Raw genomic sequence first — 26382 nt, 5'->3', positions numbered from 1 at the left:
TCCTGATAAGACGGGAATGTTCTGATCTGTGGATATTGCAGTGAGGGTAGGGCAACATGCAGCAGAGAGCAGGAGAAGGAACAATCTAGTATCAAGGCAGATTTTGGAAAAGTAACAACATGTAATCTATAGCAGTCATGTATAATGACATGAATTGTCACTTTTGTTTTGACTTTAAGTGACTTTAAATGAAAGATTATTGTCCTAAAAGTGTTGTCACATTCTCAAGAATTGATTTTAACATATAACAACAATCACGATCTTCACTAACCTTATCGAAAAAGTGCTTTTTTTTTGCAGAAATCTAACCACAAAATATATTTTCCTAACTTTAACCTAAAGACCTTTTGTTTCCTAAACCTAACCACAGACTGGATGTGACAACTGGATTCTGGTGTCATAATCTTGGACTTTGTACATCCGGCATCCATCATGACCTCCTTCCTGTGACGCCAGCGCAGGGCATAAATGTAGAGTTTCAGTCAGTCCAAAAAATGTATTAAGTCCTGCTGACAATCAGGAAAAAATAAATCTAAATTAGTGAATTTTATTTCAGTTTCAAATGCTGCTTTGATACTGTGTTGGAAGGAAACAGGCCCAGAGTGGATCCTCACTGTTTCCCTCTCTCCTTACCTCGGGTCAGTAAAGCTACAGAGAAGATGCAGAACTGTGATCAGGCTGCACGGATTACTTGTTACACAACAGCTAACAGCTCACAGTCTGTCAAAATGCAGCTAGCCTTTAGCTTCTAGCGTGTACTTGACAGTATGTGTGAAGTGGCTTGTCTGGCTGATGGCTTAGTTACAGTTAACTGAAACACCTGGGTGCTCAGACACCAAACAGTTCACGGTGATGGGTGACACGCTGTCATGCCAGGCTTGATGGCGTAATTTACCCAGGTCACAGCCATGCATACTGTTTAGCAGAGAGGGAATGGAGAAGGGGGGGTGGTGGCTTGTTTACGCTGCGCCTGGTGACCCCCTGCCAGCAGCTACATCAATTATCACCTTGGAGGAATGTGGGACCCTTGTGTTAAATTCCCTTTGACCCCCCTGTTGGAGGAGGTCAGGAGGTGGGCGCTCTCCCCGGGTGGGGAGGGGGGGTGTGTGTGCCGTCAGTGGGTGCAGGGTGAGCACTGTGTGTGTTTATGTGTGTGTGGTGGTCCAGGGAGATTCCCCAGATCTTCATCCTCGGTCCTGTAACCAACCACCGTGCCTGCAGACCCCCAACACAGTAAACAAGATTTGCATGCCGTGTTTACAATGTAAATTGGTTTTCTAAAGGTCTTAATTTTGCTTAGAGAAGCACCAAAGGTGGTCCCGGAGCATACATGACAGCCGGGTTCCATGTAAAAAGTTGCGTAGAAACTGGCGGTTTACGCTCAGATTTTCTCCTCGCAGTAAAAGTGAATTATGTGATGAAAAAAAAAAACCAAAAACTGCTTTTAACAGCCACTCTTTCAGTTAGGATGCCTCAATAAATTAGCCCAACTGCTGGCACACTTTGAAGACCTCAGCATTTGTGATTTTAATGTGTTTGTTTGTCTCAAGCTGTTTTTAGTACACAAGTGTAAATCCCAACTTTACAAGTCGGTGTAGCGCACCGTAACGGGTGGCTGTTAATGTGCATGTGTGTGAGCGAGAGAACGAAAGAAAGAGCGAAGGGAGCGTTTTTTTTTTGTTTTTTTTTTTTTTTTTTTAAACATGAGAGGTGTATTATGTGGGATACTGCTCTCTTTAGAAGGGAATTAGATGTATGACATGTTTTAGGCACAGGCAGGCAGTCAGACACATCGTTTTCTTCCTCCTACATCTTCCTGTGCCCCGTATTAAATAACTTTGCGAGTGTGAAGAAAGTCGTTTGGAGGTAGTATCGTATGTGCTGTAGGGAGCGAAGACACCATGGAAATCGATTGCGTATGGAATCACTATTTTCTGACCATGATTGATGCTCCGAGCTTATGCATTTTTATCTTCTCTTTTACAGGCCCTCTATCACGGCTGTCTGCAATATGCGCCGCTGTCTGCTCTACAGTTGTGGCTGAGGTAAGATACCAGAATCACGAGCTCGTCTGCTGCTCTGATGACAGTGTTGACATAATATATTGGTACAGTTTCGTCTGTGATGTATCGCTGAAGGTAAAGCTTCTGTGTTGTAATAGTTCAAAGTCAAAGCGTCTTCCCTGAAACGTCTCAGGGATTTTAACCTCAGTTACCCCGGCACCAGCGACCGCGCTCTGTCCCGAGCGTTTAGCTGTGCATTGATTAACTCCTTGAAGGCAGCCACCCTTGAAATGCGAGGGCCTTTACTCGTTGTGACAAACCAAAGTATCCCTGCAGTGTCATCAGATCACCTCGCCACTTCCAATTAGCGGCCGTCTCCAACCCCCTTTTTTTTTTTTTCTTTTTTTTTTCTGCCTTGCTGATGGGACAGAAAAAGCAGCAGCAGCGGGGCTGACCAGCGGGCCTGTCCCTGACGACCCAACGCTCTCATCATTTATTTATCCGCACACAGGCAGACAAAACAACACACGCCCATCCTGTGGCAGGTCCAACAGCTGCCAGCTAGAAGAGGGTGCAGCAGAGTTGGGGTGGGGTAAGGTGGGAAAGGGAGGGACCAGCTCAGCATTCACTCTCTCTCTCTCTCTCTCTCTCTCACACACACACACACACACACACACACACACACACACACACACACACACACACAATCAGCACATCATCTGCACCTTCTTGTCTGTAGTTGAACTTCTTCAGGGTTGTCATGGCGACGCAATTTTCTCCTCCAGAGGGGCTGTTGTTCTCTGTTTCAAATTGCACTGTAATGTCGGTGGTGGCTGGAAGGAGGCACTTGACGGTAGTCTGATAAGGGATTCTTTGAGGAGAAGGCTATGATGTAGTGAACTTGAGAAAGCCTTTTGATCTCAGTGTGTATGCTAATGAATCTGGTCTTATGTATGCATTGTAAAGCATCTCTTTGCCTTTGTTTATTTAGATGTGGAGCCTTTATCCTTCAGACATTATTGAGTCATTTGCATCACCCTCACTGCAAAGATAATTGCAGCGGTTGCAGGGTTTCTTTTAATTTGCCTGTGTTGTGTTGCATGCAGGAGCGCGCACACACAAACACATCCTAACTCCTCTAACTATGTGGGTTTCTTTTTTTTTTCTGTCTGTTTCATAGACTGACTGTAAGTAAGTAAGCCCCTCTCGCTTTGCAGACTTCTGTCTCCCTCAGCACACTCGCTGCCGCAGCACTCATCCACGAGCTACACACTCATTCACACGCGCTCTCGCATGACTACACAAATGCACAAACAGGACTTTCAGCCTCGGCTGGCTCACGCACACAAAACACGCTCGCTTACTCACTCAGGAATTATCGTGGTAGTAAAACTACAGAGGAAGAGTGAGCGAGACAACGGGAGAGGAGGAAGAGGGACTTAGACGGAGGAGGAGGTGGTGGGGCGAGCAGAGGGAGGGAAGAGGAGAGCGATTGCCCCAGCAGAAGTATTTTATCCCCAAGCGGTTTTTAAACGCTTGCCATGTCCGTGACCCAGTCATGAGGACAAGCCATTGTTCTCTCCTCTAGCCGCCGTGGCAAGACCGATGGGAGAAAATAAAAGTTGCAGTAGTTGCTTATGCTAAGTGAAAACTTTCACATCTAGATTCAAATTCTGCTCTACACATACTCGCACCAATAAAAAATAAATTAGAGGTTTGTTCACTGTGTCACTGTTCTTACTTTCAGTGGCTGGTTAAAGGCTTTACAGCCCAGCAGCTTACTTGTGTTGTGCTTTGAAGGATGTGACAGATGTGTTCTGTAGTTTGTTGTTCCGCTGCTCTTACTTTTTTCTCTCTCTCTGTCTGTACTTCCTCTACTCTGGCTGTGTGAATATGAGTGTGTGTGTGTGTGTGTGTGTGTGTGTGTGTGTGTGTGTGTCCTCTCTGGTCCGCTGCTTTGGCACAAAAAGGAAGACCAGGCCGCCCCATTCTTTGTTTTGCTTCTTGTAGGAAACTAGCAGCAAATTGTGGCTCAATGAGGCGTTGCTGTTTTGTATGGTCTGATAAAGTGCAAACGAAACCGTCTGGGCTGCACTGGCCTGCTGCACTGTTTTCCATTGTAGCTGTGAATGTAGGTCTGTGTGATGCTTGGTTAGTGTTGAACATTAGGTGATGGGGAGGGAGGGAAGGGGGGAGTTTGCTCTGGGTAGGGACCATTCACACAGTTTTAAGATGTCACCCAGTGTTTGGAGCTGCTGTCCGTTGTGTTTAATTGTGATGGGGGATGATTAGAGCGTTGCTTAAGACTGCAGGAGAGTTTCCTGTCTTGCTTCTCTTTCAAGGGTTTTCAAAATCCCCAATATTGTAGAGTTCTCAGATAGCGCTAACATGACACACTTGTCAAAGTGATCAGAGAGCAGGGCATATGTGTGTGGGTGTATTGATGTGCACACGGGAAATAGGCCAGTTTTTACTTCAATGCATTCATCCAACACCTGCAGTAACTACTTACGTTGGAATGAAAGGGGTGACTCACTAATATGCAATAATTTCATGATAATTTTGTACTCCTGGATTTTCAAGCGAGCTCGAAACCAACAACTACTTGAGCATGATCTTAAGAGTTTACTGGCTGAAGGATCGACATGTTTCCGAGCAGTGAAGTATGGAAATATTATCAAATAATTTGTGCTTTTCAACGAAAATGTTGTGCATTTGTATGCACTTCTACTTAACTTATTTGATTATGATGTTTTTTGCGTGTGTGTGCTCTTTTACAATAGATGGAAATAAAGATACATGATTTTCTCAGGGGGAGAAATCACGAGATGGTTGCACCTGAGAAATAAAACCTTTTGCATATTGCATTTTCAGAGCTGCTCCATTACTGGATTTAGCATTTTTCAACCCCGCCGGGATGCATGGGGACCAAATTGCTGTGAAGATCCGCAGATCAGGTTCACTAAGTCAAGCAAAACAAACACATGGCTTGGGAGATAGACAAAGAAGGAGGGTCTTGGGTGTGCCATGGCCCTTGTCTAAGGCGGTTATGGGGCCCACATGGGCGTTCTGCTCTCCAGAGGCTGTTGGGGTAATTATCTGCCAGGGTGCACGTGTGGGAGTGTGTGTGTCAGGGCGAGCGTGTTTCTGTGCTTGTGTCGGTGACGTGCACGTAGGATTGTAGCATCGGATGGTTTCTTAGCATCCTCTCCTGCGTCCTGATGCTGTGGCCTCAAACGGGATGAAATGCATATCCACTCAACCCTTTATAGTTCTTTACGCTTGTGTGATCTATATGTGCCCTCTAAACACACACAGTCACACACACACACACCCTCTATGTCCATCTCCTCCTTACACCCATTGATTTGAGAGCGGGGATCTGGGAGTCTCAGAGGAGGAGCGTGGCTGGGAGAAGAGGCTGAGGAGCCATCTTTGACATGGGGCATGGGGGCCCGACAGCACAAAGCCCCATTCCCTGCTCCTCCATGTGGAAAATGGCAGGAGAGCAAGAGGAGGAGGGAGAAAGAGGCAAAAAAAAAAAAAATGGAGGAAAGAGGAGGAGGGAGCGACAATTAGTGGGATCTGCTAATCACCAGGGCAACACTCATTTAATTGACATGTGAAATTTGAATTCATCTAACAAGTTGATAGGCAGGACGACAATAGATCGGTCGTCTGAGGTCTGCCGGTGGAAGCCGAGGAGGGGAAGCGACAGCTGAGAGGCTGAGGCCGAGGTCTTTGTTAGAAGTAGCAGTGTTGTTGGATGAGAAGGTCGCCCACAAAGAGATTATGACCCATTATGCCTTTGACCTTTTGGATAAGTAACTCTACGGCTGCCCTTAAACACTAATACACAACAAGACATACACACAGACACACACACACACACACACACACACACACACACACACACACACACACACACACACACACACGGCAGCAGGGCTTGTTTATGTGTTCGTCTATGTTCTTGTCTTTATTTTCAGCAGAAGGCAGAGTGAGTAAACAACATTTTTTTTATGCCACAATAATCCTGACCCTGATAATTCCAATGGCTTGGAAGAAGAGAAGCACAAAAGGAGGTGGGGAAGGAAAAAAAAGAAAAAAAAACCTCCAGTCTGTCCGTTCCAGCGTTCACAGAAATCAATAAGCTATTTAAGGTCATCAGAAAGCAGCGTGACTGTCATCCAGCTGCTACGGGAAGTGAAAGCACACAATTCACACCGCCACCTCAGGTAGTGAGTCGGAAAAGATACAAAAGATGTGTTTACTCACAGCTCAATTATTCAGGTTATTACAAAACAACACACTGGACAGGTGCAGAACCTGTGACAAATAAATGTTCTCAAAAATTCTCATTTTTAGGAAACCATTTTCAGCAATGGGGAGCAGTTTGTGCTGATAGACGGTCCACCACTTTTCGACTTCCTCATCCCCGTCAGCCTCAGATGTATTTGTTTGTTTGTTTGGTTGGTTTGTCAGCAGGATGACACAAAAACTACCAAACAGATTTCCACAAAACTTGGACGACGGATGGGTCTCTGCTCAGAATAGACCCCGTTAACTCATAAATAGACCGATCCAGGCATATTTTCAGGCTTATTTATGTAGCTGGTATCTATGAGAGAGTACAGTTCCACCCTAGATCTGCGGAATAAAGTTCTACTCACAATACGTTCAGTCACATTAGCTTCCTTCCTTGCTCTCTGACATATCATCTGGTGTTTTTTTTATGTGATGAGGTGACCAACTTGAATAAAATTACATATTTTTCTGGGTTTTGAACATTGTGGAAAACAAACAGAAAAGGTTGAGTCATTTTCAGACATTTTGATACAGAAATATTGTATCCTTAATATTGTCATTGTGAGTATAGGATGCCATGAAAAATTAAGCACCACTGTACTTAAACTGGCATGGCTCTCAGTTGAGTGTACACATCTGTCAACATGAAACTGTCCCCCTTTAATTCAATAAGACTAATCCATTGTTAGATTCCGCTGCCCTGTATCGCTTAAATCTCCCATAACTGCCAGCAGTCAAGCACTAATGCAACAAAACAATACAGATGGAATCATATTCACTCATAGATACCAGCAACCTAAAAACACCTCATTTCTTTCATCAAGATCAAAGCAGTTATTAAGGAAAAATGTTAAGGAAGGTGAGAAGTGAGTTTCCATTCATCCAAATCTATACAAAAGGTTAATGGGGTCTATTTTGGGCTGACACCCATCCTCCATCCAAGTTTCGTGGGTATCTGTTCAGTAGTTTTTGTGTCATCCTGCTGACAAACCAACAAGCTGACACTTGGTGAAAACACAGCATCATCTGCGTAATGAAATGTTTGATTCATTTCCACTTTTATATTTTCCGATTTGTTTCAAGTCACAGAACGACAGTAGTAATGGACGTTCTTCTTTGGTTTCTAGAGGCCGTGTGCACCCAATGGTGAAAGTGAGACTACTTTTTTTTTTGTATCTACACTATAACAGGAAAAAAAGGAAAAAAACATTAATGGTAACATTAAAAAAGAAATAAAACGTTCCCCACCCCGCATCCCATTCTCTATTAAACCGCCGTTTCCATCTGGGCTGATGGAGCGCCTGAGAGACGCTCTCAAAAGTCCCTGCACTTCCTCTCAAGTAACCAATATCCACAACTATTTCTATACTCTCTGATTTCCTCTCCGCCTCAGCAGCAGCAGCAGCGGCAGCAGCAGCAGCAGCAGCAGCAGCAGCAGCACAGAAACAGCCAGAAACGCTAAGAACTTAATCTTGTTTTCATCATGCTTCCCACCAGATTTGTTCTCCATCTTTTCTTTACTGCTTCCTCCTGACTTAGCCTTCGCTTGGACCTGATCCTCAAGACTTCCATCTCTTTCTTCCTTCAGGGACAGCCTCTGCTCTCCATGCTTCATGATCTCCCCCCACGCTGATTACACTTTTCTGCACAGCACATCTCATCTGCACACATAGCAAATATTCCAAGTCTAACCACGAGCGAGCAGTGTCCGAATTACCAACAGTGTCTGCTCCTAATTGGCTCGGGAACAAAAGGTCTCACTGGCTGACTGATAAGGTTCAGGAACACTTTGTCAGGGCTCAAAATACAACATTATAGATCTAGTTTCACATCATTCTCACTCGTCTTAGACATCCTTTGACTGTCAACAACTCTGTTACACTCTTTAAATCCTCTCCATCTACAACTCCCTTCAGTGGGACTCTTCTGTTAAGTGGGAAGCACGCCACTCAGTTATTTCCAGAGCTTTTTTCCATTTGAGTCTGCGAGACACATCGAGCGATGATAAATCCCCTTTATCCTAAATCCAACTCGTGATCTCATGTTGTAGGACAGAACCCCAAATCTGAACTTGTTCCCAGTCAACTTCATTTGTCCCCGATTTCACCCAGCCATGTGTTTTGAATTAATTCACTTTCATCTTCTCCTCGTCCAAGGAAAACTTTAAATTCGGCCCCTCCTCTTATTTCAGGAAATATCAATTATCAAATGCATCAGTTCAATAACAAAGTCCCTCCAAAAAGTGTCATCAAACCAAAAAACACTCAAAAATCTAGTATTTGCGCAACCTCCCCTCCACCTCCACCATGTTTGGTGCATTCCACCTGCGTTAAAGGTCTCCTGATAGGCTGGCACTGGTTTGACACTTCCTGGTTCTTAAACAGCATGATCAGGTGCGACTGAGTGGAGAGGTAAGCAAATCAAACATTACAGGAAGATAAAGATGTGTGGAAACATGAAATAAACAAGACCAACAGTACAAGAGTTCTCTAATGTGCTAAGAAAGCTTGATTCGGTTTGGGGGATTTGTTTTTACGAGACAACAAGGCCACCTGATGTACTGTAAAGAAATCTGTCTTTAACTAATGAGGCACTGTAGAGTCGCTGCTACCAAAGGTCAGATAATTCAGTGTTACAAATGTAAAAGTGCCATATTTTTTACTCATTTGTAACTTTGACCAGGAAGCAGCAAAATCAGGAAATATTGGGTTTTCAGCTGCGGTAACTCGAGTCCCAAAATGGCTGAAAGTGAACATAAACATTGAAATAACTCAGGTGTATAAAAGTTCAAACACATGTCTGAAAAGGACACAGGAGAGACAATAAAGAGATTCAGTTAGAGGCTTTCGGAAAGGTTTTTTTTTTTAGTTGAATATCACAACACGGGCTTGTTTGAGGCGAAGAAGCGGGTCCTCAAGGGTTGACTGTGGTCAGGAGATGCTCGGTTGGAGGGGCAGGTACGATTTGGAGAGGGTCAATCCTGGGCTCAACTCAGCGCAGTTAAAATGGCGATGCAAAAGCTAATCATGCAACACGGTTTGTTTTGGCATGGCTGAAAGTTCCAGTGTAAGAAGCCGCGTAACAGTCAGAATCAGTATCGTGACCAAATCCTACACTGTCTGAATACATAGACACACAAAGTGACAGTCGAGAGATGAGAGCCTAGACATTGAACGTTACATAAAACCTGGGTCATAGGTCATATAAGACATCACGTATCTGTTTTTAACTAACCACTTACTTACCAAACTTATTTTGGAAGACAGACTAAAGACGGAACTGTCCACAGTGGCAACCGGTGCCACAAAAGATCGGAGAGGACAGGAGGAAAATCAACCCACTGTGCGATGCTGTTTTACACCAGCAGCTAGAGAAATTATTTTATATATGATGCTGAGATTTGGTAATGTTTTATATCAACCGATTACCATTTCATCCCTCTTGCTTCTCAAAATAGAGAAGGCTCAGTCTCCTCTGTCTCCACGGACCAGCCTCCCCTGGTCCACACCGTCTCCTGTTAATATATTCATCACACACTTCCAAGTTTGACTTTGACTTTGAAGCACACGCAGTCTTCCTGTGCAATAAGGGATTGACTGCAACATTTTGTGTGAGCTCACTTTTGTGTTTTAGATTGGCTCCTGTCGTCTGATCGTTCTTGCCTGGCTAGATAAAGCTCAGCAACGCTGGCCAAAGCTGTGCAAATAAGACCCAAAAATAAAACAGATTCTCTTCCTACAGAATGCCTGTCTGGACGGACACATTCAGCTCTGGATCGCGTCGAGCCAACCATCTGTACAACTGGTGAGTCCACACTGCAAACACACCCCCGTCCTGGACAAATGATTTCCAGTTTTTTTTTTCCCTGGACATGCTTAGTCACCCCCACCAGGCACTGCTCATCTGCCTGTTCTCCAACTCTTTGTCGTTTGATTTGGGACATTTGAATGACCTCCACATCGCTCCGGCGTACTTCCCAAACATACTTGTGTGCTTTTGATCTATCCCTCTGCTAACAGATAGTCCCATTGTCAGAGGTGACTTTGTAGAAGTGGCAGAGAGTCAGAAGAGACTTCCAAGTCTTTCAGCCAGAGTGTAATCCTCTTCCTTTATCTCTCTGGCTGATCTGGGCCAAAGCGCAGTGTGTGAGAATGATTCAATGAGCGCCTGCTTCTCTGTAGCTCTCAGTCACGTTTTCTCTGCCTCCCTCACTCTTTCTCTCGCTCGCTGTTGTTCTCTAATTCTCACTTGTGTGTCTATTGTTCTGTGATCTTGCAGAGTGACCTGTCAGTGCCCACCTCCTCTCTGTTTTTGGACAACAATGATTGCTGATATGATGCTGCTCTCTTTTTATAATAGAAGATTGTCGCGCACACACACACACACACACACACACACACACACACACACCAACCAACACACAGACGCCACCTTGCCCTCTACACCAGACAGCCAACTTGGATTATGTCCACGAATCACAGCTGGATTGATGTGTGTGCATGTGTGTTTACCGTAGATATGTGTGTGTTTCCGTGGGGGTTGGGAAGTGGGCTGCATCTGGGGCATCTGATTGGCCCACCGGCACTGGAGCCAGGCAAGATGCTGATTGGATAGCTGTACAGTATGGAGACTAGCGTGCAGGTTTCTGTGTGCCATCTCGGTTTGCCTCCCAGAGCTCTGGCCAATAGCTCCACATATTGGATGCATTACAGATTAGAGCCAATGCAAGTGTGTGCACGTGGATGTGTGTGCGCTGGTGTGTCTACACAGCTCATCTGTGCAAGAGCACTTTTATCCTCTATGAGCAAATCTGCACTTTGTCTTTGTTCACCGAGGTGATCACGAAATGCATTTGCTCTCACAGACTAATCATTAATTATTAACGGCAGCTTTGACTTGGCTGATCGATGCAGTCGCTGCCCATCATCAGACGATTAAGACGGCACTTAAGTGTGAGAATTTACTGAGCGTTCTTTATCGTAACGGCTGACAATTACTACACGATTTGCTGCGAGGTTTGTGAGCCAGTCTTTCTCAAAGTGAGCCGTCCTACAAACATTTTCAACATTACAGTACAATCAGATGGAAAACATGCACCAACACGTAGCCAGCTTGAAATCAGAGTGGGAATTGCATCTGGAGAAGAGTACACGCGGTACTTTGAGCTTGGATATCCCAAATTTAAAATGTTGTGATAAAAGCAGACCTGCATAGTTGTTCAAGTGTTGTTGTTGTTTCTTTGTCTGAAACAACTGTCACATAGTACTCCCTTTGGTTGAATTATAAATCAAAGTGTGGGAATATTTCATTCTTTTGCCAAACGAAATTCCATTTTACCTTCAGAACCATCAAAGAGATTCAACGTCAGTGTGAAAGAGAAATTATTAAAACTCCAATCTTCAGTCTGAATACAAGGAGCCACTTCTTGTGGGTGACTTCTTCTTCTTCATGGTTGATTCCAGTTGAGGACTTTAAAGGAAAATAAAAGTTTTGTCTTGATCCTTGACGGTCAGGGATGAAAAATAAAATAAAGAATACAAATTTGACAATAACTTTGAGAAGCTCAAGGTCTTAAACGGAACCCATGATTCTCCGTTAGATTTTGATTATGGAATTTCTTACAGAGACAAAAAAAAAAAAAAAGATTGGCATCATCGTCTGCAACTGGCCAACATCAGCAAACATGCAATATTGTGCATCCTTAATAGCTTGCGAAAATCTCACACTCTTTTAAACATTCTCCTGCTGTGATTGGCATTTTCTCTCCATAGTCGCTTATACAGATATAATTCAAATAGGTTTGTCTCAGTTTCTTTTTGAATGTGTGTCGTGGTACCCGGCAGCCAACCCAGAGGCAGAGGTGAGCGCTTACAAACGACCCTGCCTGTAGTTTGTCACTCATCCCTGTGCTCACTCGAGTGCTCGGCTTCAATCAGTCTGGGTGAAATAAGACTCAAGAAGAAGAAATGTGCTCCCAAATTTCACTCATCTTGGTGCACGACCTTCCCCTTTACTGTCATTTGGTCGTCTTCTTGCATCTCCTCTGCAGACTGTAATCCTGCAACCTTTTGTCCTTCCTCTTCTTCGGTTTGAACGTCTGCCTGGCAACGCTGGCTCCTCACAAACTTTCGAGTTCAAAGATTTTTTGAACTCGAAAGTTTGTGAGGAGCCAGCGTTGCCAGCGTTGATGAATTTATAGTTGTGGTGTAAATTTAAACTTTTAAACGCTCCTTGGGACATTTTTTTTTTTTTGCAGTGAGCTTTGAATTTAAAACTAGTGTAAAGTCATTTTATTGTCACAGCATTGTGTTTGTCCCTATGACCCGTGGTGTAGTCGGCCACTTGCCGACACCCCAAAAAATATCCTAGTTTTTACCACTTTATTTAAGTGTAATCAGGAGTTCCTCCTCTTCTTCTTCTTCCCCTCCTTGACCTTTCTAACCTGACCACAGAGGAGAGGAAAGGATAGAAGGAAAAAATGGAGGCCAAGACCTGGAAAGACAGGAGTGAAAAATTAAGAATAGCTCCCAGAAAAGGAGAAAAGAACGGAGACATGAAGGGCGCTGAAAACAGTAGTTCACGCTTCTCTCCGTGGCAGGATCTTGCCGATTAGAGCTCCTGACTCTGTCATTACACTTGTCAACACCATCCACTGTAATTGATGCAAGTGCAGGGCTAAACCACCGAGGCTTACCCATACATGAGACACACACACACACACACACACACACACACACACTAAAAAATAAACAAAATGTGACCATGCACGCACCCATATGGACACGCAGAAACAGAATCACAGACAAACATACATATTCACGCACAAAAACCACCATCAGCGTGGCTGCACATGCCACACGGTAGGACACACACGCATACGCAGCACCGCTCATTGGAATCATGGCAGTGCCGTCAACCCCAGACGGCTCCTCTCTGCCCACCTGTCAAAAAAAGAATCGGGAGGAAAATTCACCTGGCTGGTATCTCAATCTTCTTCGCCGCTTAGCGTAGCTTAGACCAACCATCTGGCTCAGCAGCACCGCTCACCTCCCTCCCTCGCCGCCAACTCTCACTCTCTCTTAGTCTTTTTAAAGCATGTCAGCAGTTACCAGCACAGCGGTCTCAGTAAGGCTGCTAACGTGGCTAAGTGTCCCTGGGCCTCTTAGTTAGTGGGTGCTGTCTTTCTATATATGTGTGTGTGTGTGTGTGTGTGTGTGTGTGTGTGTGTGTGTTAGTGCGTGTGTGCTTCACAGATGGCAACGGGAGGGGAGGGGGAGTTGGAGGGGGTGATGGAGAGAGCTGTCTGAGGCTCCGGCAGCTCTCGTGTCTCTCAGGCAAGGCGGTCTGTCTGCGGGCATCTGCACTGGCAGCACCCCCCCCACCCACCCACCACCACCACCACCACCACGGCCCCCCCGCCTTTTCCCGTCCACCGTCGCCACGGCCACCTCACCATCCAGCGTGCGGCGGCTTGGCAGCCACCCACAGCGCCGTGCCGTCCCTGAAAGATGATTCCCCTTGACCTCAGATGTGTCACTTCACCGCCAAGCTTCTCCGTTCGCCCCAGCGGATGATTATTTTGATAAATGATAGGGGGGAATTATACATTATGGTTACAGCGGGAGAAGAACAGGCTGTGACTGAGGCTAAAAGTTGCTCGGGGGAGGAGCGAGGGTGAGAGCGAACGCACGGTCTGCGCTCACATCTGCATACGTGTGTGTGCGTACATGGGCGCACATGTTGTGCCTTGCCTGGTTGTTGGAGAGGCTTTGATTCCGGGCTGGTCTCAGGGTTTGTGTTGGGCCGCGAAACTTTGAAGATGATTAGATGACTTGTGTTTGTAGTTCATCTACCCTTTAAGATGGCTTCTTCCTCGCTGCTGCCAGCTTATTGATCACCGCTCAAGGAGCTGTAACATTATATTTAATGACGTGGCTGCGCACTATAGGCAGATAGGTCAAGATGCTGTTTCTCTTCTTGCGTGTTCTTTTGAACTAGTAGTGTCTCTCACATTCTCCCATCCATTTTCACCTCTTCTGAGCTGCTTGATGTGGGATTTTCTACAGGAATCTAATGTGTGTAATTAAAGTCAACAGTTATACCAAAGCACGCCGTTCAGTTCTTTGAAATTTTTGCGCGAGTTGACCTCTTTGTGTCCACCTGGCACTCGCACAAAGACGAGAGGTCTCGAACCCGTCGCGGAGTTTCGATGGGTTTGCTGACTGCATTGAAAAACACAGTGAGTTGAGAACAGAGGGTAGTGTTGGATTCTGACAGGATGCCTGAATACATTAAAACATACTGTACACCGCTAAGCACACGCGCATCAACACGCACGCTCGTTTATGCATCCAGTCTCTTTCAGTAACACAGCTGTGATTGGCTCGTACGCTGCAGCAGCACAGAGCACGGGGCCGGCGCAGTTGACACATCTGTTCCCGAGAAATTCATGGAGGATTTTGGGCGCTGGAGGTGTTGGTATGCACTGATTAGCGCAAGGCTGTCTTTACCCAGCCGCCGGGTTTCCTACTGGGCTTCCATAAACTGTTTACTAAGGAGTCTGTTGCCATGGTTTTCAGCCATGTTCCAATCAGTCTTCCTTTTTTTTTTTTTTTTTTTTTTGACCACTCAGCTTTATTTATTCCTCAAAAAAAAGCCTGTGCCTTCTGCATCAACCAACTGTTGTTCCCCTCAGACCAATTGTTCTACATCATGTATATACTGAATTTCATTTAGCGGCAGGGGGAGTGGGCTTGGATGATGATTTGAGCCGGATCGGACGAGCTTTGGAGAGAGTCTTTACAAGCTGACACCTTTGGCTCGTGGGTGGTTTTGAAACAGAGGCTTTGAAGAGAGAAAAGAGATCACTGTCACAATAACCTAATAACACTGTTCTCTCTCTGTGTGCGCTAGTTAGAAACACATGCTAGCCGCACTTTTTGATCTCTCTCTTGAAAACAACATTTTCTCGCCCCCCCCCCCCCAAAAAAAAAAAAAAGAAATGAAAAGAAAAAACAAAAGACAACTGGTCAAGACAAGACAATCCAAACTGTCTTCCCTGTGATCCCCACGTATCCTTTCTCTTTCATTCTTTCATCCTTTCATTTTTCTCTCTGTGTCTCTGGCTTTTAATAATGAGGGAAAACTCTTTCATAGATCTGACAAAGCAAACGCAGCACGAACATGAAGCAGCTCGCCGGAGGTCAGGTCACACCTGGTCTGAGTAGGCTGACGCTCAGTGTGTCACCAAAGGTCAGGGGTTTGTCTTCCTATAGGCTGTAGACTGCATCTTTAGTGCTTAATAGTCTTGTAAGCTGTTTATTTCGACCCTTTGCACCTCTCTTAACAGGAAGCCATATCCCTCAATTGGATTACAGCTAATTAAATACGACACACGTGTAGAGTCAACAGACAGAGGTGTTACTCACTCCCATCCCCGGCCTTTGTCACTCCTCCACTGCAGCAACAGCTTAAACACTGCCCTTCTGTAGCTTTTTAAACATGAACCTCACTTTTTACTGGATATTTCTCTGTGCCAAGTGGGTTTGATCTTCATCTCAGCTAGTCTTTTTGCTATTTCATGAGCAGATTACTGTGAAGATTGATGGACAATTTGGTTTAGAGTTATGATTAAAGTTTAAGGAAATAAACTCACCATGTATAAGATAGATAACTTCATTTATCCACCAAAAGGAAAAGGAGGCTATCATAGGTACAATCAAAATACAAGGGCAAATATAGAAACAATAAAGTACCATATACAATATACAAAAAAACAATAAAATGCTATATACAATGAAATGCTTAGGTAGCTATAAAATAAAATGAAATACTGAGTTATAAAAGGTAAGTGGAACATAAGGTGCTAGAGGATCATGAAAAGATGTCTTACATTCCACCAGCCTATTTAATATGCCAGAAGAAGATTAAGTATGTCCTAATTCATGGTATATCAAATGCAGTCTGCAAAAAATACCAGGACGGCCTGGCCGACTATCAGAGCTGATATTTTGGAATTTTTACGATAATTGGAATCGGTGGATTTTATTATTTTTTTGTCAGATTGCAGATAAAATAAAAAATGTGCTGCTTTGGCTCCGATGCAGCTTCCTCCCACACGATGTCCGCCCACAACAGCATCTAATTGGTTGTACGTCACAAATAATAGCCTCTAAACACTGAATCATCTGACTTTGCAAAGTAACTGGTAATTAAATGTGTCAAATAAATGCCATGAAAGGAAATGATCAAGTAAAATACCTCACAATTGTGCTTAAATAGATTCCCTCCCTGGCTATTTTAAACTTTGACGCAAAGATTTTAATTTTTGCTCCAAATGCATGTTGTTCTTTCCAAATATCGATTATTGGTCTACTTCATTTTTGATTATCGGTATGAGCCATGAAAAAGCCAAATCGGTCGACCCCTAGTTAAAACCCAAATTGGTATCTATGGAAGCCCAGAGAGGAAAGTAAAAAAGAAAATTCTGGTTATTCAGTTTTAAACTCTTGATTGTTTTCTTCCCTGTGTTTATGACTTAAGAACAGAGCAAACAAATGTTTTGCAGGTTTTTCAGGATCATCTTTATCTAAGTAAAATTATTTTTCACTCGCCTCTCTGGACCTCCGTAGTACAAAGGCCCAATTAATGGACTGACTGTCCGCACAAATTGCCTCTCTGCCTGCCGTGCTCAGATTATGAGAAACGATAACAGTTAAGGATCCTACGTAGGCCTATTTAAAGAGCTTTTAGCCTCACATGAAACCACAACCAGCAATTCATGTTATAATTGTCTTTTTATCACAATAATAAACATCCAGCGGGCAAAATCAAACCCCACAGCGGGCCGACTTTGGACAATGGGCCTCGCTTTGAGCAACCATGTCTGATTGCATCTGGTCACATTTTGCAGTATGAAAGCCAACGTGCCTTTTCTGGCTTTTCTGACCCACAATCCCTCTGCACAGAAGATATGTTACATTCACAGAGCTGGTGAAAGAGCACAGACAGCTGACAGCTCACATATCCAAAGTATACAAGAAAAAAAAAGTGTGAAATTTTGGAACAGAGATGAATTTAGAATTGAAGTTAAGCATGTAGAGAAAGCTGCTTTTTGGCAACCTCTCAAACACGAGGAGTCACTGCGCTCAGTCATTTACTGAACTGAAGAATGCTTTTCTTATTTCGGGAGTACTTTGGCTGAATTGTCTCCTGCTGTTCCCAGTTGACATACAGACACGGGAGAGATATCGATCTTCTAAATCTTCTAACTCTTAAGGGGAGAAAAAAATGCAAATGATTCCTCTTGATTAAAGTTTCTATGTTAGGAATAATGTCTTGGGGGTAACAGCTGATTGATTGTTGCCTGAGGTGTAGTAAACTTCTGTCCACACTTCATCCATTTGACCTTCTTCTGACCTATAAAGCTACTTTCACTTTTTGGGTTTATCAACTTATTTCAGTGACCAACTGAATCCTGATATATTTTTTTATCAGCTTCCCCCCGCTGTTCCCAGCCCCTGCCTCCTAAACCAGCCCCCTCGTCGCCCAGTTTGTTGGTTTGTTGTGTCTGTGGCGACACAAGGTGACGTGTGACTGTTTGCCGAGTGTAAAGATAATCATTGGGCAATTAATGGGAACCAAAAGGGAACCATTAGCAAAGTGTTAACTTGCGATACCTGCTTGGTGTGTGTGTCCTCGGAGGAGGAGAACCCAGGAGAAGAAAAAAAAAACAAACTCGGAATTTAAATTGCTGCATGCGAAGAGACATAAAGTTCACTGGTCTCTCAGGCATGTTTTTCTGGCTGTATGACTATTTATCTGCTGAATAAGAGCAGCTGCAGAGGTCTGTGTATGCTGCCTCCAGCTGTTGCACTGCTTTGACCTACTGTTTGTCCCACATGTGGGTCTTTGAAATTGAAATGCATTATACTCAAGATCAGAAGCAGAGTTTATTGCCACTCTGAGATGCCATTTCTATTCACTTGCATATTGAAATCTTGTGGAAGTATCCACCATCTCTTCTGTTACATCCCTTTTTTGTTTAGAGGTGGCATAAGAACACATGCACTTTACTCAAGTAGAAGTACAGACAACTGTGTTAAAAAGGTTTTAGTGAAAGTAGAAGAAAGGATTCAATTTCTTTACTCAAGTACAAGTAAAAAAGTACAGCCTCTGAAGTGTAGTTGATGTATAAAAGTAAGTGTCCCTCTGACAGAAATTTTCTGTCGTCTAGTTCTGTGCAAAGCTAACTGAACCGCACCTCATATTGATACAGGTCAAAGAGTATTAATCTCAAAGGTAGAATCAGGAGGATTTGTCAGAGCTGTTTGTGAATGCAGCAGTTGTCAAATACCAATATTTTGGGTTGGTAAATTGAATGTAGACTGCCAGATTTCTGCAGATATGAGTCACCTTTTCTCCCCGTTCTGGTCTCCCTCTCTGTCTGTTTCCATCTTGCTACGTCCTTCACATCACTTCGTCTTGCTGCGTCTGCCGTGTGTGATATGCACATTGGGAAGGCTGCTTGCAATGACGCAAAATAAACATAATCGATATTTTCCCTCAAATGCATTGAAACTAAAGTGACGTGTCTGTTTTGAAAATGTCAGGAGAAGAAAGTACAGACGTTTGTGTTCAAATGTAGTGAGTAAAAGTAAAAAGTTTAAATGAACGGTAAAATAAATACCCAAACGAAGTACAGATACTTGAAAAAAAAATCTACCTAAGTACAGTAAAGAAGGATTTGTACTTTTACTTCCCACTGCTGCCTTGTCTGACTATTCAGTCATTCAGTCAGCTGCCTCATGTATTCACTGTTTCAACTCTGACTCCTTCAATCGTAGAAAAAGGAGGAATAAAATGACAGGAGAAAGGTGAAATGATGGACGCCAACAATCCGTTTTCCGAACAACAGGAAGCTCTTAATCTTTGCCCTCCTGTGTGATAACATAGCTGTGGTGGTGGTGGTTGTTGTTGTTGTTGTTGTTGTTACTAGTCTGAATTTTTCTTGGAGAAATATCAGTTTTGCCTGAATGGGGTTGAAGAGAGTGACAGTGGGATCAAGTGATCACTGAGGAGAAAAAAAAAGAAAAAAAAAAGCACTGAATAAGAGAACTTCAAGGATGCTGGAAGCTTAAAGAGTCTTATTACCCGCCCCAAAACCCCTCCGTCGGATTCAGAACTTGCCTACAACCATGTAGGAGCACACAAGTGGTCATGTGATTTCACAAAGCTACACACACGCAGACGCACACTCGCACAGACAAAGCCTTTGAAAGACTCAAGAGGGTTATTTTCTTTTTTAAGTCTCTAAATCTTTTTATTTCCATCCCTGTTTCAGTATAATACTCTGGTGTGTGTGCATGCGTGTACGTGTGTGTGTGTGTGTGTGTGCTTTGTATTCTTCTATAATCAAAGGCGTCTATTTTATGTTACTACTGCCCTACATATCGCTGCTGAGGTGGAGACCCAGCGAGGGGAATGTTCTAATTAACAATGCTGCCATTCTCGCTGACACCTCTATCTCCGGCAATATCTTCTTCAACTTCCAGCGTCCTTTTCTCCTAAGCATCCGCTCAACAGGGAATGCACAAAAACACACACAGGGTTATGTGTGCAGACTTTGCTGCGAGGAATATCCTGAGCGCTGATCGAGACAGGAGTCATTTTGCTGCAAATAGGACAGTAAGGAGAGAGAAGGGGGGGGTGGTGGTGGTGGTGCAGGCAGGCAGGTTGCCACGAAGGGGAAATACACACAGATGGCCTGACAGACTGACAGACAGAGGATGAGAAAAAAGTAGAATAGCGAAGAGACAGACACAAAGACACGTACGTATGCAAGGACGTACATGCATCTGATACCTGCCCGGAAAGTGTGAGCACACCTGTAATCAGTTCACATTCGTTTACATGTAAGGACGAGACCTCTGTGTTAGACGACTAACTGGCTTTTTATAAAATCTCTGTCACGGCAGTTCAGATACGACGACCGTGTCATGATCTGTAAAGTCTGCAGTGTTGTGTTCTTTTCTCTCCGTGGCCCCTTTCTGATTGATTTGTGGAGCAGAAATCCCAAACATCCGAAACATCAAACAAAAATAGTTTAAAATAGAGATGTACTGATATCATTTTGTTTCGTTCCGGATACCAAAGTGAATATCTGAACCTTGTATATCGGCCAATATTGAGAACTGATCTGATACCAATCTGTGTAATAAAATAATGATGATAATAATAATAATAATAATTGAAATATGTGCTATCATATCGCTAGATTTGTGTACTCTTCATAAAGATTCCAGCATTAGTTTACTTACATTTACATGCACTTTTACAATTTGGGCTCTTGTGTTGAGGGCAAGAGGGATCACCTTGCCTGGCAACAAACGTTAACATTAGAACGAGGATTTGTGGGTAAACCAGTAGGCAGACACGTGATTGAACATCACAATGTGAATGATTCTTTATTGTGCATAAAGCAAATCAAACCTCTGGTTACAATAAGGATGAAGATTTGGCATGTTTGCTGTAAAATATCAGATCCTATGTTGCTTGTTATTGTGTCATTGTTTCATTATTTTCCATTTCTCTCACCTGTTATGTTTTTATCCTGTCGGCTGCTGCAACTTTACAGGCGAGGCAGGATTGTGTTGTTTGTTGTTTGGAGCCCTGATGAAGAACTAGTGGTGGAAACATGTTGGCATTTGTCATGACTGGCCTTTTGATGATTTAGCTGCCATAATAATGGTTTTTAGTGTTTTTACAAGACTTTCCTTCTTACTTGGGACTGAAGTGTTTCTTGTTCCTTCTGTGAGATCAGAGGTCGGTAAATCAGTCTTGCTCTTCTTTGGTCTGCGGTCCTGTAATGATCTGCAGGTCAAACTCGAGACTCTTGTGTCTGTAATTTGATTTGGATCCTGAATAATGGAAGTTTTGTTTTTGCACTGTATTATAAAATGCATTTTTATACATACTGCCACTATAATGATTTAATTTGATGTTGTTTTTGTCTTGTTGTGTCCTTCATGTTGCTATTTTGACCAAATTTGAGTCATTTTAATGTCAATTTGACTTTTTACATATTTATAGTGTATATTCATATTTTTTCTTATTTGAGTGGCTGGATTGTTGTTTTTTCATATTGTATTGGCATGTTATAACTATTTTATTATTAAATTTATTGCTCAATTAGTTGAACACATCATTGTTGAGTATGAGTTACAGCTTTAGTTCTTCATTTATGTGTAAAAAACTACTTTCCCACTCAACCCTATCAGACGTTTGTACACATACCGCTGATTTGTAACAGCAAATACATTTTGAAACAAACACAATGCTGCCTCGAATAAAAAACATAACGAGGAACATAATGAGGAAATGTTTATAATTAACGTGTCTGCCAAGTCGCAAAATGTTCATACCGAATGTTATTTTCACTGTCAGTGTATTGAATTCATTTTTCCAACAATATTTGCTTGTGGCAAGTGAAGTATGATTAAAATATTTTATGGTTCTGGTTAAGTTGAGGTTCAGGGAATCATCTGGGTCGTGGTTAAATACTGAAAAAGTCAACATTGACTTGAAGCACGATATGAGACGTGTTCGTGTTTTATAACCTGTGACTGAAGCTACAGTCCCTACGTACTGAATCTCACAACTAAACATGATGGCAGGAAGAAAACAAATGATATATATATGTATTTCTTTAGACGACACAGTTGTCCCACACCAAAAGAAGCATGTATATGCAGGTTTTATGTGTCTAAACCAACTATAAATACACGATTAACTCGTTTCCCATCACCAGGAGATGAGTTTACTTTTCTGCTTTTCTTCTTTGTGCATCACATCCGTCATCACAGTCATGCCAACAAAACAGGGATCCACAATAAACAGCGGCAGACACCTCATCAGGCTGCATCCAGAAGACGTTAAAACTATTCTCTAAACAGTCTTCTGTCTTCATTCTGAATTAGGCGCATTGATTTTTCTGGCGGTGATGAGCAAAAGCTGCTGAGGACTTTCCATCCTTTCTCATCCCGGTTGAGAGTCGCACATGAGCAGAAGCGATCAGTCAGCTGGGAAGACAAAAGCCAGATGCTGGTTTGTGTTATTGTTAAGTTACACATTATACATTAAATGAACTGATCCATCTTGCTTAAAACTAAGATAAGTACGTTTTTCAGGATTTCAGTGGTGGCTTTCTCTGACGCAAAGCTGTTTATGCAGTTGACAAGACCACTGATGAAGAAGACATCTTTGGATGTTTTGGCATGAATTCAGTATTGGCTATTGCATGGAGAACTTTGTTGGCCCTGTCACGATTTGAAGAAGGGGGGCCCAGTGTGGAGTATAATGATTTGAATTATGCTGCCTTGTATAATCAAGAAATCCAGGAATGAGAGAGTGTCATCTGTGACCAAAATGCCACAAAAAGGTCTGTAGAGTCACGTTCTCTGTGTCGTTCTCCCTTGCGCTACAACCGCGCTACCTTGTGATGACGTACGTACGAGAGGTAACCGTGTTCAGGCCTGGTTGCGGCCAGAGCAGTGTACGTGCAGGCCAGCAGGTGACTGGGGAGGTAGGATGGTACGGAGCAACTGGGCCCAAAGTGTGACTGCGCCCTAACAACACGTAGGTTGGTGGCAGCAGGCGGGCCCCTGCTTGTGGTGGCTGATGTGGTGTCAGGGTTTTGAGGGGGGGATGCTGAGCTGGATCCTGCTGGGTCTTTTGTCACCCCTGCTAATTGAGTGATCCTGGTGACCCTGTCGTCGCTGCCTGGTAACGCGTCAGCAGGAGTCGGTGTCATTGCTCTTCGCTTTAAGTCAGAACTACACGTCTGGCTCCATGATGGCCGGTGGTTGCTGGGTGGACTGTTATCTGACAGAGGGATGGATGATGGGTGAAGGCTGGATATGCTATACCATAGTCAGGTTAAGTGCAGTTCAGTGGGTTTGACATTGACGCCGGTAATGTTTCTGCTTTGTTTCCTTGCAGGACTGGCAGAGGCAGAACTGATTGAAATCACAGTGCTTTGAGGCACATTGAATAAAAGCATCCAGCTACTAGCCTGTGATTTTATGAAAGGTGTGGGTGGATGCATGCAAGTAGTGTAGGGAGAAATAAAAGGTTTATTTTTCCTTGAGGAATTTTCCGTGCTGCAGGTATGAAGGCGTAATGAAGAGGGTGAAGCGATGGAGGGACTGTTAGACCGTTTTGAAATTAGTATGCTTCGAACATATGAGAATAACACTTGACAGATGCTCACAGGGTGATATCATGCCCCATCTTATGATTTTTCATTAAGTATGCTATAACAGCTGCACTTGTACATCTCACTCAGCGGCGACAGCCATAGCATGCCAAGTCTTCAAAAAAAGAAAAAAAGAAAAAGAAAATCACTCATATTTCAATGCTTCCCTTTGGAATGTCTTTCAGAGAGCATGTGACACTTTTCAGATAAGTGTTTTTGTGTTAACAAAATGGAAATCTTAATTTTGCTAAGCTAATTATAGCTTGTAACCGGTTGCTAGGCAACCTAATGACAGGAGACAGCGGGGAGTCAAGAATCTAACCTTTGGCTGGATGGAGCCAAGAGGTGACATTTGGATTTCCTTCATATCAGACTCTATTGATGCTCCGACTGTGGCTGCATTGCACTTTACAGTTCCAGTGGTATAAAGTGTGCTTTTAAGTAACTGTATTTTTCATATATGAAGCAAGAAAAACTGTTTCAAGTTCAGGGAGAAAATTGAAAGCATTCAATCAACGTCAGGCGAAATGACAGTCCTTACGTAAATGTCTATCTTTATGGCTGTGCATGAGTCACTCTGCACTGTAGAAATCTGCGCATTTAGTAATGTCGCGGCTGCCTTTTTATGTCTACTCACAGTGCATAAAACACTTAGTTACTCGGAAAAATGTATACGATTCTTCACATGGTGGAGGACTAATGGGCTGAGTTACGAGGCTTGTTGTTGCCTCACGTCAGGTTTGTGTTGCAGGATTAAATTCTGGAGCACCTCCACATAGAAAAACAGTCACAGTATGAGATTCTTTACCCTGACTGTGTTAGATTAATACAACATTTATAAATCATATTCCACAAATAATGTAATGTAGGCACCTCTGTTACGGCTTCACACACAGTCATGAATGCATTTCTGTATCTGACTCGGGTTAGATAGTGTTTTGCAGTCTTCCCATCTCAGATCCCCCCCAAAAACAATGTCCCGTATGCTTTGAAAATTTCTTTGTGGGTGTCTGATTTTTCCTCCGATTGGGTGGGGGGAGTATTTGGGGGGCGGATGGGGGGTGGGTGGGGGCGGGGGGGCGATCCATGGCTCAGCGCCAAAATAGTTTTGAAGTATCTGTGAAAAGACTCCTCTTAATCCGTTTTATTTGCTCTGCTACCTCCGAACCATTTGTCCACGCAGAGCTCCCAAAACCCTCCACTCCACCCAGCCATCTCAGGGATTTAGTGTGGTGGAGCAGAGGTGCAAGAGCCCACAGACAGTTAAAAAAAAAGCCATCTGGCCAGTGTGGAAGGGGGGGGGTGGTGTAGAGAGGTGGGGGTGTTGGGAGGTTTAGGGCGGAGGAGTCGTGCTGGGCAATCAAAATGACGGACAGCAGTGAGAAGTGTTTTGCGGGCTCCCATGTACATGCAAAGTAGCCCAACTTGTGAGCTTTCACAGCTCCCTCTGGTCTTCAGGTAAACACTGACCGGTCGAGGTATGCGTGGTCTTTCCTCACCTCGGTGTGTGTGTGTATTTTTGTTTGTGTATGGTAATAATGTGTTTGTTGGCCCGCTTGTGGGAGGAAAAGAGTGGACTTTCTTGTGTTTACCTCCATGTCAGTGGCTCGTGTATTTGTGTGTTGTACAAGAGAGGCTGCCAAGTTTATTTCTGTAGTTTTTCATCTTTTTTTTTTTTTCTGCCAGCTGTAGTTGTTTGCCAGTGGAAGGTGTTTGACCAGAGAAGTCAGGGTTAGCAGGTGAAATAAACAGCATCCATATTTCATGAACCGTCATAAAAAAGAAAGCTCTTCTTGGATTCGACACAGACTCAGTTCTAAGGACACTGTGAAATGGGCGCACAATTGTTCCTCTTCGCTCTGAGCAAATATTATAATCCTATTCTCTTATGCTTTCCATCTTGCCCTCTCTCCCTAATGTTCACCCCGATGGCGGCCCCTTTCCCCGAGTGAAAAACCCCTCCGAATGTGTGGAGGCTTCATTTTTCACTCTCCCTTTGGGGCTCTGTTGTCAGAGAGCAGCCCTTAGGAAGTCTTTATTTCTGCCAGGCAGGGCCTCTTGCGTTCCTCCACCCTCTCCCTCCGTTCTCATGGCTGTCCCCCCCACCTGCTGGGATCCTGATCCCAGCCGGGGCAGGGCTTCAGCGGGGGACAATTACTGCTGCTCCCCAGCTTTGATCATCTGACCACATGGAAGCATAACAGCTGACCACATGTTTCAACAGACAAGAAGACGAAGAAGAAGGAGAAGAAGTAGAGAGAGAAAAGAGGAAGAGTTATAATAGAGTGAGAAGAAGAAAAGAAATTCCCCTTTTCATTTAAGTTGAGCCCAAAGTTCCACTCCTCTTTGGAGGCTTTACGGAGAGTTAGCCCGATCGGTCAGATCTGTGTTTCAGCTCCCTTTGATGCCGATTATTTATTTGTATCGGGGCAACCGCACTTATTACGGACTATGTCTGGCTTCAGCCTCCAATAAAGTTCAGTTTCAATTTGCCACTCTTCTCTTTTGCGAGTGCTGCAGAGAGAGAAACAGAGAAGCAATTTGAGGCAGCCCTTGTAAAAAGTGAGTGCTAAGTCTGCTGGTATTGTCGGCCAAATTGTCACGAGGCCAACTGGGCTCTGCTGTCGTGTTCTGAGCTCTGTCTGGCTTTATCGCAACCTAGGCCACATCCACACCGCAGACGATAAATAGCACAGGGGAAATAGCTGTTAAGACGTGTGGGCGTAAAGGTGAAAGAAACATGTTGCTCAATCAGCCGAAAATTGATTTAGCTGCAAGTGTCCTACGCCAGTGTGTACATAAATAGATAGATGCAGT

The 26382-nt window shown here is 43.7% G+C and overlaps 1 protein-coding gene across 11 annotated transcripts in view; it reads left to right on the top strand.

Annotated features, from left to right (window-relative positions):
• zic6 (zic family member 6) overlaps positions 1-26382 on the top strand; it is a 115456-nt gene that overhangs the window by 23345 nt on the left and 65729 nt on the right. For 10 of the 11 annotated variants that reach the window (XR_005071174.1, XR_005071171.1, XR_005071173.1 and 7 more), the window contains 2 exons: positions 1987-2045; positions 10053-10115. The gene's annotated coding sequence lies outside the window, so the exon portion shown is untranslated. Of the gene's footprint in view, positions 1-1986; positions 2046-8705; positions 8723-10052; positions 10116-26382 lie in introns of those variants that run through there. The other variant, XM_037077403.1, reaches the window with a different exon arrangement.

Source organism: Acanthopagrus latus, chromosome 18 (assembly GCF_904848185.1).
Source record: "Acanthopagrus latus isolate v.2019 chromosome 18, fAcaLat1.1, whole genome shotgun sequence".
In the NCBI taxonomy this organism is placed as follows: Eukaryota; Metazoa; Chordata; class Actinopteri; order Spariformes; family Sparidae; genus Acanthopagrus; species Acanthopagrus latus.
The sequence above is the reverse complement of the archived record's forward strand: the minus strand, read 5'-3'. Positions and strand labels throughout refer to the sequence as shown.